This window comes from Helianthus annuus, chromosome 9 (assembly GCF_002127325.2).
Source record: "Helianthus annuus cultivar XRQ/B chromosome 9, HanXRQr2.0-SUNRISE, whole genome shotgun sequence".
Lineage (NCBI taxonomy): Eukaryota > Viridiplantae > Streptophyta > Magnoliopsida > Asterales > Asteraceae > Helianthus > Helianthus annuus.
The window spans coordinates 181,651,365-181,664,128 of record NC_035441.2 but is presented as its reverse complement, the minus strand read 5'-3'; the positions used below and the strand labels follow the sequence as shown (position 1 = coordinate 181,664,128).

General features: G+C 33.0%; 1 pseudogene; it reads right to left on the bottom strand.

Moving 5' to 3' along the window:
* Positions 1 to 5,326: 5,326 nt before the first annotated feature.
* Positions 5,327 to 11,740, bottom strand: LOC110876902 (annotated as a pseudogene).
* Positions 11,741 to 12,764: the final 1,024 nt, after the last annotated feature.

Sequence of the window (12,764 nt, the reverse complement as noted above, 5' to 3'; positions counted from 1 at the left end):
TTAAAATACTTTCTTATGTCATACACCAACCCTAGCTCAAGAAGACACAATCAATATATATTAAACCTGGAAATAGTTATAGTTAGAATATTATAAATTTCTTTTGTAAGTTGTAACTTGTAACTTGTAACTTGTACTGTATAGTAGGGATACCAAATAAATAATTCGATTTCAAACAAGGAAATAAAAGTGCTTGAATAATCTGTTAACTTCATCATTATACCTTATGCCTTTTTAAAGTACGCGACTACCATTATTTAGCATGATATCGTCACAAATTTAAGTTTTATATTGTGTAAATATTAGCGTGTTATTGCTTTGTAAGTGCATAAAAATTTAAAAACTGATACATATTATGAAAATGATTAAAAACGTGAAATTTTGAAATCATGCTTCATAATCAATTTAATAGTTAGGATAAGCACACAAATATTAGTAACTTCAAACATTAACCCAAAAGGTGGGACAAAATGCTTTGATGATCGTATAACTATGGATTGATACAATGACACTTAGCAAATGCCCACAATTGACAAGGACCTTTCATTTCAACAACATTATTCAACTAGTGCATCTCTCTTGATTAATATATGTTTGTTGTTTCAAGTTAAGTATAAACTAGATTTTATGTAGTCTAAAGCTTCAAATATTACTCACTAATGGGATTGATTTATTTATTTTATTTATTGTTTGTTGAAATTAACATAGATTATGGATGTGTCTTTGTTCCCTATACTTTATCCAATGTCATTAACAAAAAGGATGTACATCTAGTTGAGGGTCCATAATGTAGAATTATATATATTATGGTGTTTGTTGCTCCTTTTTTCCTCACAAATTTTAAAACAATTAGATTTTATTTTTTGTGTAAATCATTTTCTTTTGAATTTGATTGCAAATCACAAATCTTAATAAATAGACTTAATAGATACAATGACATTTTAAAATGTAATCTATAATTATAACTAATATAAACAGACTTGGAAAAATTATAATATATATTTTATGCAATCAATATAGTTTAAATATTTAAATAAGTTAATATAATAATTATTACCTTCTGTGTATTGTTATTATTGTTTTTTAATGAAATCTTGAATGATAACTAAACACCATTTCCATTTTAAAATGTTTGCATATCTTATATATATAAACAACAATTTGATGTTTAGCAAATGATTATTAATAAACGTCAAACAATCACTATCAAAGGTTGGATTGTACTTAAAAGAATCGGTTTTTGCTCATTACAGTTTTTTGTGACACTATTAAGAATAAAAAGAAGACACAAAGTCAAGTTACTAATATTAGACAAAGATGAAAAATGTTACAAATAAGACGACAAATATGGTGTACAAAGAAATATTAGAGATTTATATATTGTTTATATGTTTGTTACGTACCAATGAGGCTGGTGACCCATTGACAAAGGCAAAAGCCTTTAAATACACTTAGAGGGTGTTTGGGGTTGAATTTTAAAGGAGATTTTTAGATTATTGAGTTTTGAAATCGTAAATAATCAGTTTTGAATGTTTGGGTAAAAAAATTAAAAAAATGATTATTTGCGTTTAGAAAGTTACAAAACGCAGTTTTCCAAAAGCAGCTCCTCCCCACTGCAACAAAACGCAGTTTTCCAAAAACTGATTATTTGCATTTAGAAAAGGATTTTCACTTGTTTATTTTTTTTAAATATATATTTGCCAAACACTCAAATAGTTGATTATCTGATTATTGTGATATCAAGCAACATAATCAAATCCAAACACTATCTTTCAACATCACGTTTTGTTATAGTTAATTATCTGATTCTGATCATTCAAAACGCATAATCTATTTTCAAAACCCAACCCCAAACACCCTCTTAGATTTGAAGGCCTTAGATTCAAGACTTCAAGTCCCACATACAAAAAAATAATAGAGAACAAAAAGAACTTTTGTATTGTAATTTAACTTTTTCCCATATTTAATGCAACATTTCGTTTATTATAAAATGAATTATATTATATATTATATAAAGTAAAATATATTATATAAAACGACCTATGGTTTTTCGTATTTATTTGTTGATGAGAAGCAACTTCGTGTGTGAAAAAGTAGGGAGTGTTAAAATATGTTAACAATCGTAATACGGGAAACAATTGTGAGTAATCAATAGATTTATAAAAAGATATTTTCTTTATACAGACCATCATGTAACATACGAGATCTAAAACTAGTATATTATAAATATCTACACTCATCAATATAATTCTTTGATTTACACATGTACAAAACTTGTTAGGAGAAAAAAATAGAGAAGAGAATGTGGAAAAAAATTAAAAAGAATTGAAGAGATAAATCATTTGATGATTACATTATTTCGATTATTAATTTATAGTAATAAATGAATTGTTTGGATTGATTCTGTAACTCTCGTATTATTCACGATTTTGTATTGGGTAAAATCAAAGTGTTTTTTTTTTTTTTACTGTTGTTGACTTTTATTTGGTTTCACTATTTTGTATACTTCATTGTTCAAAAAAGAATTATATGATACAGTCTTAATTTTTTTAATATGAGTATAGAATTATTATTATTATTATTATATTGGAATGTTATTTGAACCCCGTGTATTACACGGGATGTCATGCTTATTTCATCCAATCTCCGGTCGTAAATGAAAAAAAAAAACTAGTTTTTTTAGAAAAATTTGATTTTTTAAGGATTTTTGGTAAAAAAAAAAATTAAAAATAGCTTTTCATAAGGTCGAGTTTTTTAAGTTTCCACAACTCGTATAAATTTTCATTTTACCCTAACCCTATATATAGAGAATGTGAACACTTGAATAGTTGTTTGAACTTGCATTAATGGACGACTTCTTGTCCTAAGCATGACTATTGAAGGTCCAAGGGACCTAGACCCCCACCACAATTTATACAAATCGACAAGTAACATATAGTACAACTATTCAAATTTTTGGATAATCAAAATTCAAATCTTGTTGTGGTCATATATATACGCATGACTTTAGTTCATATGGAACATAGAGATACTTATGCAACATGGGAAAAAAAGACGACAAAAATATATGTCTTTATAAACAGAACCAGAAAACTATACGCAACAACTATAATTTGCAATGAATCAACATGTAGAGCAATCTAACGACATTTATGGGGTCGTCACTGATTTGATTGTCTCATTCTATTTGGAATTTATTTGTTTGGGTTTTCCCTACACTCAAGTTGAAGTTTATCGTCACATCACAACTAGTAATTTGACTTTGGTTAACAATGTTATAAAAAGAGGAGTCAAAATCCAAAAGCAGCCTTAGGCTCGACCAAAACCACTCACTAAGTTTGATCAAAAGTGACTATAGTTGTGACGCTAGCGGTAGGGACCGGCTAAGCCCATCAAAATCATATGGTGAATTGTCGACATAGGTTTAATCAGGTTGTTTTGTTAATACATAAGGTAGAAACTAATTAAAGCACAAGCATAGGGTAGGGTAGTATTTGAGAAGTAACACAATAAAGTATTTAAAAATGAAATACAAAATTAGAGACTAAACGTTGCACACACCTAGAATTTTGCAACTCGAACACGACTCATTTAACCCAGTTATCTAAATGGGTTGGTGGGTAATAATTAAGTTTTAAATATGTTAATCGGATAGTGGGTTGTAAAAAATGGGTTAGTGAGTTGACTTGTTTAACTAAATGGTTTAGTAGGTCAACCGAATATGACTCGTTCAATTACAAATGGTCAACCCGAAGAAGACTCATTTAACAGGTTAAATATACCAACCTTAAATATGATAGTTCATATCTTGATGTTCTCTTGCAAATTAGCATCCCTAAAATCCATACTTAGTTAAGGAATTTGAAGTTGTTTTGTATAGTCACTTTGGCAAACGTTCAAAAAATATATTTATGATAAAACGGGAGGAACTAATGTGGTGGTGTTTTCTCTATTTTTTCTCATTAGGGCAATTTTAGTATTTATTTAACTATCTCAATTATATTTGAAAAAACTAAGGTTTGTCGTGCTAGGTGGGTGTTTGGGTTTCCTTTTTAAAAATCCCTTTAGAGCTAAAAGGACTTTTGAGAAGGACTTTTCCATCCAAACACTATCTAGAAGTTAGGAGAAGGAGAGAAGAATCCCAAACACTGTGGAAATAAGTTCTTTTAAAGCTTTTTTAGTCTTTAAAAAGGAGATAAGAAGAAGTTATAATTTGTGACTTTTTGATTTTGAAAAGTCCTTCTGAAATGAGAAGGAGAAAAGGTAACCCAAACACCCCCTAGGAGTATCATGGGAGCAATATCTCTTTTCTTAGGGGATAGGGTAAGGTTTGCTTTGTTCTCACTCTTTCTAGACCCTACTTACGTGGTGGGATATTACTGGGTATGTTTGTGTGCTACACAGCAACAAAAACATACCCACTAGAATCCTACCCATAGCGAACCTATTGATGTGGTGTGATGAGGGTGGGATGTAAATAAGCTTTACCTCTATCACAAGGGATAGAGAGGTTGCTTCCAGTGAGACCTCAACTTCAAAGTCATAATCAGACATAGAAGTCAAAATAAGACGTACATAGCTACTAAAAAAATTATAAAGCCATAAATAGCTAGCTAACAATAGTAGGACATTTATGAAAACGTATAATATGGACAAATTCCACATGATATAGACACACAAACAAGCAATAATATGCAAAGATCACTGATCACCCAAAAAACACTGAGAAACTAAGCTCGTAAAATAAGAATAAAAAAACCGTACCCTCCACCTAAAAGTCTATAATCCTAATTCTACCTGTAGACGAACCACTATCCTAGACGAACTCTATTTATGATTACAATGAGTTCTGTTAATAAGTTGTCACCGTTAATAAGTTGTAAAAAAAATATAAACATAAGATGGTGATTATGATAAATTGATATGATACATCAAATTTATAAAATAAAATCCGTGCATCACAATACAAAATCACATCCAGACATCCCATCAAACGCCTTCTGTGCATTTGAGTCGAAACCTTGAAAGAAAATATGGTGAAAGTTTGAATTATACTTCGAAAATCATTGGGATGATGTAGGAAAAAATCTAGTTTTATAGCTCTTTTTCGCTTTTGATTTCTTATTTGATTATTGAACACGGCAGTGGAGGATGACAACGATGCGAACGCAAAGACGGCCACATATTGGTCAGCGATGTCAGCAGCCGGAGGTTGGATGTCGAAGGTAGCTTAGACGATGAAGAGACTTCATTACAAAAGTTATAAAACTCTATTTATGAACATAATGAGTTCCGTTAAAACAAAGTCAGATACAACAGCATGAAATACTAAAAAATAAATAAGAGGTTTATAAAATTGGAACTCCAGACAGAGAATGCATCTCCAAATTGTATGTAGTACAATAAATCAAACCAAAGAACATGTTTTCGAAAAGCAAACACATAATACACCAAGACTCCTGGCTAAAATTGGGTATAAATAATTAAATAGAACCCTATAATACACAGAATTTAAGCATAACCCCTTATTAAGTTCTAATCAAGAAGACAATAATCAACATCATCACCGTCGCCACCGCCGCCTCCGGCACCACCACTATAATCCGTTCGTTCATATAAGATTAATGGTGAAGGAGACGTATGGGTGCGCATCAGCTTTGCCACCCAAGCTGGCCATGCTTCCTTCATCCTCGGTTTTCCAGAACGTGCTGCGTTGATAATTACCAAAACATCATTAATTGACAGTGTGGTCCTAAGACCAAAACAACATTAATTTCAACATACGACAGAAACAAATTAACCACGTGGTCCTAGACATGCAGCCATCGATGAGTAACTTCAGGAGTGATTAAATGGCTGAATACGACAGGTACCTTGCATCTTTAAACCTCTTAAAATGTTTTGGACCATTACATCATATCTTTAATACAGTTTGTTTTTTTTAAGTCAATGGATTTATGATGTTCTAGACTACGAGAATTAACTATAACATCAACTTTATTCTATTGATATTTCACAGATAAAATGACCAATTTACCCATCAGCATTGATGACAGTAAATTGGGTCCAAAACAGTAGCTTTATTTGTCGGCAACAAGGGTAATTCAACAAACAATCAAAGGAGTAATTTTCAATGTGAGGTGTAAGAAATTACCTGTTAGAGTTGCCACATAAGCCTTCGAGGATTGTACGCACCTTCTTCTCACTTTTCACAGATGGTGATAACACAACCAACTGAAATCAAATCAGGAAAGAGAATTATATATATATTTGAGCCACCGTTTAATACTAAAAAAACAAATGTAATTGTAAAGGTATAAGTAAATACCAAAAAGGAAGGGGGCAACCCGTATCTCAAAATACTCTCGGCAAATAAGCGAACAGCACAAAAGTGCATCCAGGAAGTGAAAACCTGCAAAATAAGCGTGGCACAGTTGAATTTGGGAAATACTAAAGAAGAGAGGGAAATATAATTGTGTTACCTGTTAAATACAACTATAAATAAAATAATATTACAATCATAATCTAATTCTTTACGCATTTATATATACATTTTGGGCAATTTTTGACCCGATTAATTTTAGGGTCATTGGATTTTATCACCCCCAACTATTAGCTATTGGCCGCTACCACCCCCAACTATCACTTTGACGCCCGTCACCCCCAACTTAACACTTAGTATGTTCTGTCACCACGTCATTAACTGATCACTAACTTTTGATCCTGTTACTATACTTTTGGGGGTGTCATAGGGATCTTAGGAAGGTTTTAGGGATCTTAGGACAACCCCAAAAGTATAGTAACATGATCAAAAGTTAGTGATCAGTTAACGACATTGTGACAGAACACACTAAGTGTTAAGTTGGAGTGGCAGGCGTCAAAGTGATAGTTGGGGTGGCAGGCGTCAAAGTGATAGTTGGGGGTGGTAGCGGCCAATAGCCAATAGTTTGGGGTGATAAAATCCAATAACCCTTAATTTTCATAGCAAAAAACAGAGCTTCACCCATTTAACTTTTAGAGAGCATGTGAATGTTCCAACATTCTAAGTTTAAATCAATTAGTGTAGTGACTAATGAATAACTTTGCTATTCTTTTGTTACAGAAAAAATTAAACGACTGTAGGCAAAATGGTAATTCGGTGCAATATAGGGGGTCGTGTTTTCAATTTAAAAGAGTGTTATAGGAACAACAGTACAGAAGCGAAGGCTGCGAAGCTGACTAACGGGTGGTAGTGATACCCTTAAGGGTGGTGGTTTCAAGAACACATGGGTAGGTGGGTCATGGGTGTCTAAACTGTCGTCTTAAAAAACAAAAGAACAGTACATTATAACATGGAAAACATGTGACATGTTGAATGTCCAATTTGTCGTCTAAAAAAACAAAAGAACAGTACATAATAATATGAAAATTTTGTGACATGTGCTCCATGATATAAATGTTCACAGTGCATGTTTTTCCCGGTTTCAGTCACACAGAACACTCATGTACGTAGCAAATTTGGACCATTCTTCCTGGTTTAGTAATTAGTATCATGCAGACTAGATTGCTTGTTACATTTTCGGTACATTGGGAAGTTTAGAACAATATAACTTTTGAAAATATTACATCTGAAAAATAACAAGTATTTGCCATTATAACAGGGAATCGCCCTTGCTAAGAGACTCACAAGCACAAAAGCTTAACGATTAGCACAATAAATTTAGAAAAAAAAAAAAAAAACAAATAAATGGATGCAATGGACACAAATGTTTTGGGCTGGAGACAAGACAAGGAAAAGACTGGGATTTTCGAATTTGGGCCAGGTATTAATTACTAGTAGAAAGAATGGATTAATCAAGCTTATTGGGCTTTGGTATGAAGGGCATTGGGCTGGTTGGAATCTCCCTTGTGAGCATAGAAACAATTTGTACAAGAAAAGGTCCAATGAGTGGATTCTTAGATTTGTGTGGGCCTGGAGTTGGACCGATATTACATGGTGTTTATTTGATTGGTTGATTGAGGAGAGAGTTAGACAAAATTATCAGTATTGGATTAGTTGGATGGATATATGGGCTAGAAGGTGGTTTTGGGCTTTCGGATTGTTTACATGATGGGCTTTGGTAATCAACCGAAATAATCATCAAGTTAAGTTACGTGGTCTAATAGTAAGATGTATGTGGCAACGGCCAGTTTCAAAACCATTAAAGGTTGGTTTGAAGAGGCGAAAGTGGGCCGAAGAAATTTTAATGGGTATTGGACTTATAATTCTACATGTGTTGTTAATAGATGTTAGGTTCTGTGCAATGACTGTGTCTTGTATTGGGCCAACAATAAGCCCATAGGGTATTTGGTGTATGCATAAGAATTGTTCGGTTAGGTATAGAGTAGACATACTTGTATAAAGCCAACATAGTCGGTATTGATAGGACTCGATGGGCTGGGCACGTTGCTCACGTTTTCAGGGCCCAACTTTTTTTTCATCTTGTAATTCTTTTTGTAAATTTATATAATTTTGCCAGGGGTGTTGTTTCCCCCATATATCTTTTAAATATAATATATTCACAACATAAATAAAGCATAATAGATTAAAAGGATAAATTAAGAGAGATGATAAAATACCTCTCCATAACTGGTATAACACCATTGCAAAAGAGAGCTTTTGAGAGATTCTTGATCTTGCATCAGTTTTTCAAGCTTCTGTTTCCTACTCTCTTGATTTTCCGAGTTATACTCAAAATCACGGATCTGAATCATAATCAGAAATTTTATAATCAAAATTTTGTTTTACACAACCTGAATTATAATGGCATAAGATGCTTTAACGTATGATTGTAATTGCCATGTTACAAGAAGAATGCATGAATATTATTATTAAATAAACTCACTTGGAATCCTCTTTCGCGTGCCTTAATTCGAAAATGATCAGCATCACGATTAAACAATGTTACAGTGTAAAGAGCATACTCATTGTCCTCATGTCGATTCTTGGAGGATCTGGGGACCTAAAACAATTAGTTCGATTACCGAATGAATCATGAACGTTTTTGCAGGCAGTAGTGAATTTCATAATTATAATCATAAAGGCAGTCGTACCACATAAGTTGTCAGTGTCTCATAACATGACAACCACTGCAATGAGCGTAACCAAGTGTTCTGAACTGACAATGTCCTCTGGCTTTACTAAATTCGACAAAATGACAGATCACGAACAGCTAAGCTGGAACAAGAATTTGTTTACAAAATGCATGTTATTGCATAATAAACTAATATTTTGAATAAAGCAATTTATTTGGTGTTGTGCATAATAAAACAATTTGGGTGACCAGTGGCGGATCTAGAAAATCCGCCAAGCCGTAACGTTTTATAAATAAGCCGTAACGAAATTGAAAAAACCTCAAATTTTTCCAAAATTTACACTAAATTTTCCAAATTTTTCCGCGCCAAGCCGTAGCGGGCGTTGCCCATTTTAATGTGGAACAGATCCAAGAGTTGGTGGGCCCTTTCATGGAGTAATGAGAGAATGGAAAACAGGCTGGAAGCCTGATGTAAAGCCCAACTTCAAACAGGCACAATTCTCAAATCGTAAAAAGTTATGGGTCTGCCTTATATATCACAGAAAGCTAGCAATGGACCGAACATTGTGGTAAATGGCACATCATGGTTTGCCTGGTTCTTGGGCCCATGACTAGTTCTTGGGCCCAAATCCCTTTGTTTTAGTATTTTAGGTACATTCCTGCTAATGGGCTATTCTTGTAAGTTGAAGGCATTCGATAATAGACTATTACTTCACTCTCTAAAAGCGTGTGTTCTTTATGTGTTGTGTTTATGTTCTATCTCACATTTGACCTGTTTCCTTTTAACATAAGTTTTTAACCTATTAGACCCGTTAAAGGTATAACATAACCCAAAGCGACCTGTTCATAAGCTCATGGGTAAAACTTGCCACCCCAGAATGATTGGTCTGTGTAAAGTTTACCTTCCAGTCTGCTTTCTGTTAATTGCATTGAGTTGACTGCGAACATTGTTATATTCAGCAATACGAACCTGTCATAGTGCAATACGGGAAACCACCATAAAGCATTAGAGAGTTTTCGATAAGTAAATAAATAGATCTCAAGGTTTAGCAAACACATAACAATGAACAACAAATTTGGCAAAGTGTTAAATAGAGTAAGTCATAAGAATTAAACTGTATTTCCTCCACTTCAGTATGTCCAACAAAAAAATGTTCTATATTTCCCTTATGGGAGATTTCAAATACAGAAATATGAATTTGTCTGCCTAACTTATGCTGATTTATTTCCAAAAGGGTTGCACCTTATTCATGAAGTACAAGTGCCTGTCAAATGCTGTAACATCCCTGGGACAGAAGAAGTAATACTATCCTAATAGAGACTTCAAGATCTAATGTGCCCAGAATATTAACCAGGTTAATCATGTAAACTAACTTAACCAGAATCTATTTAATGGTTAAAGTTTATCGCACATTGTACTTGATATATGGTTAAATAGTATATCATCCAAGCTTTCATTAATAACCTAATCAACTGTTTTCTTTCTAAGATTGATTCATTGTAATTGTTAACAGCATTTAGTTATAGTCCCCATCGACTGTCTTTTTCAGTTTTAGTTTCATCCTTTTTCCTTCTAGGAAGCGTTCAGAAAGTTGAATAGTAGTATTGCAACAAGAACCTTGTAACTGACTGTTGTTATACCATATTTCTGTCCTTTTAACCATATTTTGTTTAGACTTTAGAATATATGAATCTGCCCTACAAATGAACAGGATAGAACAGGATCTACAAATGATCATACTAAAAAAGACAAACATATAATCGATACGATCAAACAACTGTAACATCTTGCACCTACACTCCACAACACAATGTTCAACACCGAAATCAGTAACCTAGTAAATAGCACAAAAAACTGTTTAAATCAAGGATTTAGTAATCACAATTTACAACCACATTGCCTACACAAAAACCGAAGATTATAAGATACAAAAATAAAACAACTAAATACCTTAAGATCATCATCTATCTTAGCCACCTGCGCATGAATACCATCCACAATCTCCTTAAGAGGAGACATTGTAGGATACTTAACCTCATCCCACACAAACCTAAAATCACAAACAGATCAACAACAAATAACAATCTTCAATCAAACTCACAAAAACAAATCCAATCAATTACTTCGTAAGATACGAATCCACCGGAACTCCATCAACTTTCAACGAACTCGCCAGAATCCCCGACGCCTTCTCCAAATCCTCGATCTAACGCCGTATCTTATGCGAACATCCTTCAATGAACAAATTCGACTGCACAAATCCACACACACACACATCAAATCAAACAATCAAACGATTCAACGATCCAAAACCCTAACAAACATTAATCAAATAACAATTTGATTCAATTTGATTTGATTTGATTTAAATTTTACCTAGAGTAGGTCATCGCTTAGGGCTAAAAGCGAATCGAGTGTTCCGACACGGAGATTAGGGATGTTGAACTGCAAAAACGATTGAATTAGTGTGAGATCGATGAATATTATGAATGAATGGATCGTGATGGTTGTATTACCCTATAGAGAGGAGTGTCGAAGGAGTTTTTGGAGATTGATTCTTGTAATCGGCTCCAAAGAGTGGTGGCGGAGGACTGAACGGGGAGAGAGACGATCCAGTATCTTGTCGCCATTGTTGTTGTTCATATTTGATGAAGAACAGTGAAAATGATCAAGAGGATGTGATATATCTTTCTTTGCATGTTTGGCTAAGCTTATTAAATTAAAATTAAAACCTATATAACTTTGCAAACTTTTTGTGCATTAGTTGTAAGTTGTGCTTTATGAGTTTTCTCAAAAAAAAAAAAAAACTTGATTTTTTAGTTTTAACCCAAAGGTTTATACCTTTTCCAATTTTAACCCTACATAATTTGTTTTTTTAATTTTAACCCAAAATTAAAACCTATATAAGTTTGCAAATTTTTTTGTGCATTATTAGTTGTAAGTTGTGCTTTATGAGTTTTTCAAAAAAAAAAAAAACTTGAGTTTTTAGTTTTAACCCAAAGGTTTGTACCTTTTCCAATTTTAACCCTACATAATTTGTTGTTTTAATTTTAACCCAAAACTTTTCATTATTTGCAACTTAACTTCACAACTTTTGTCACTTATACTTTTCATCTTTCGCAAATTTTCATTTTACGTATAGTTCTAAATTTTTCGAGTTAATACGACGTAACGTGCATGTGTGGTTCAACGTTTTTACCTCTATTTTTCTATGTTTGACAGATTCGTCGAAATACGCATATTATAGGTCAAGTCAGTGTTGGTTGTCGATGACGGTTGTGTGACATTAGTACTATTTGACACCGTTTTACGCCCCGCCGCAACACGGGGTGTGCTTTGGGGGTTTTCAAAGAAAAATTGTTATGCATATTGTTGTCGTAACGTTGGCTTTGGGGGGTTTCAAAAAAAATGTTTTTTTTTTACTTTTCACCCAAAAGTATTTCATAAATTACTTTTAACCCAAAACTATTTATTTTTTTACTTTTAACCCAAAACTTTTTATCTTTTGCAATCTATCCTCATAACTTTTTTTACTTTCGACTTTGGTCATTTATAGTTTTCATTTTTTCGCAAATTTTTCGCTCTATGCTTGGTTCTAAATTTTGTGACTTAACACATCACAGCTGTGTCTTTGGCTTAACGTTTTTACGTTTCGTTCTAAATTTTGCGAGTTAACACGACGCAACGTGCGTGTGTGGGTGAACGTTTTT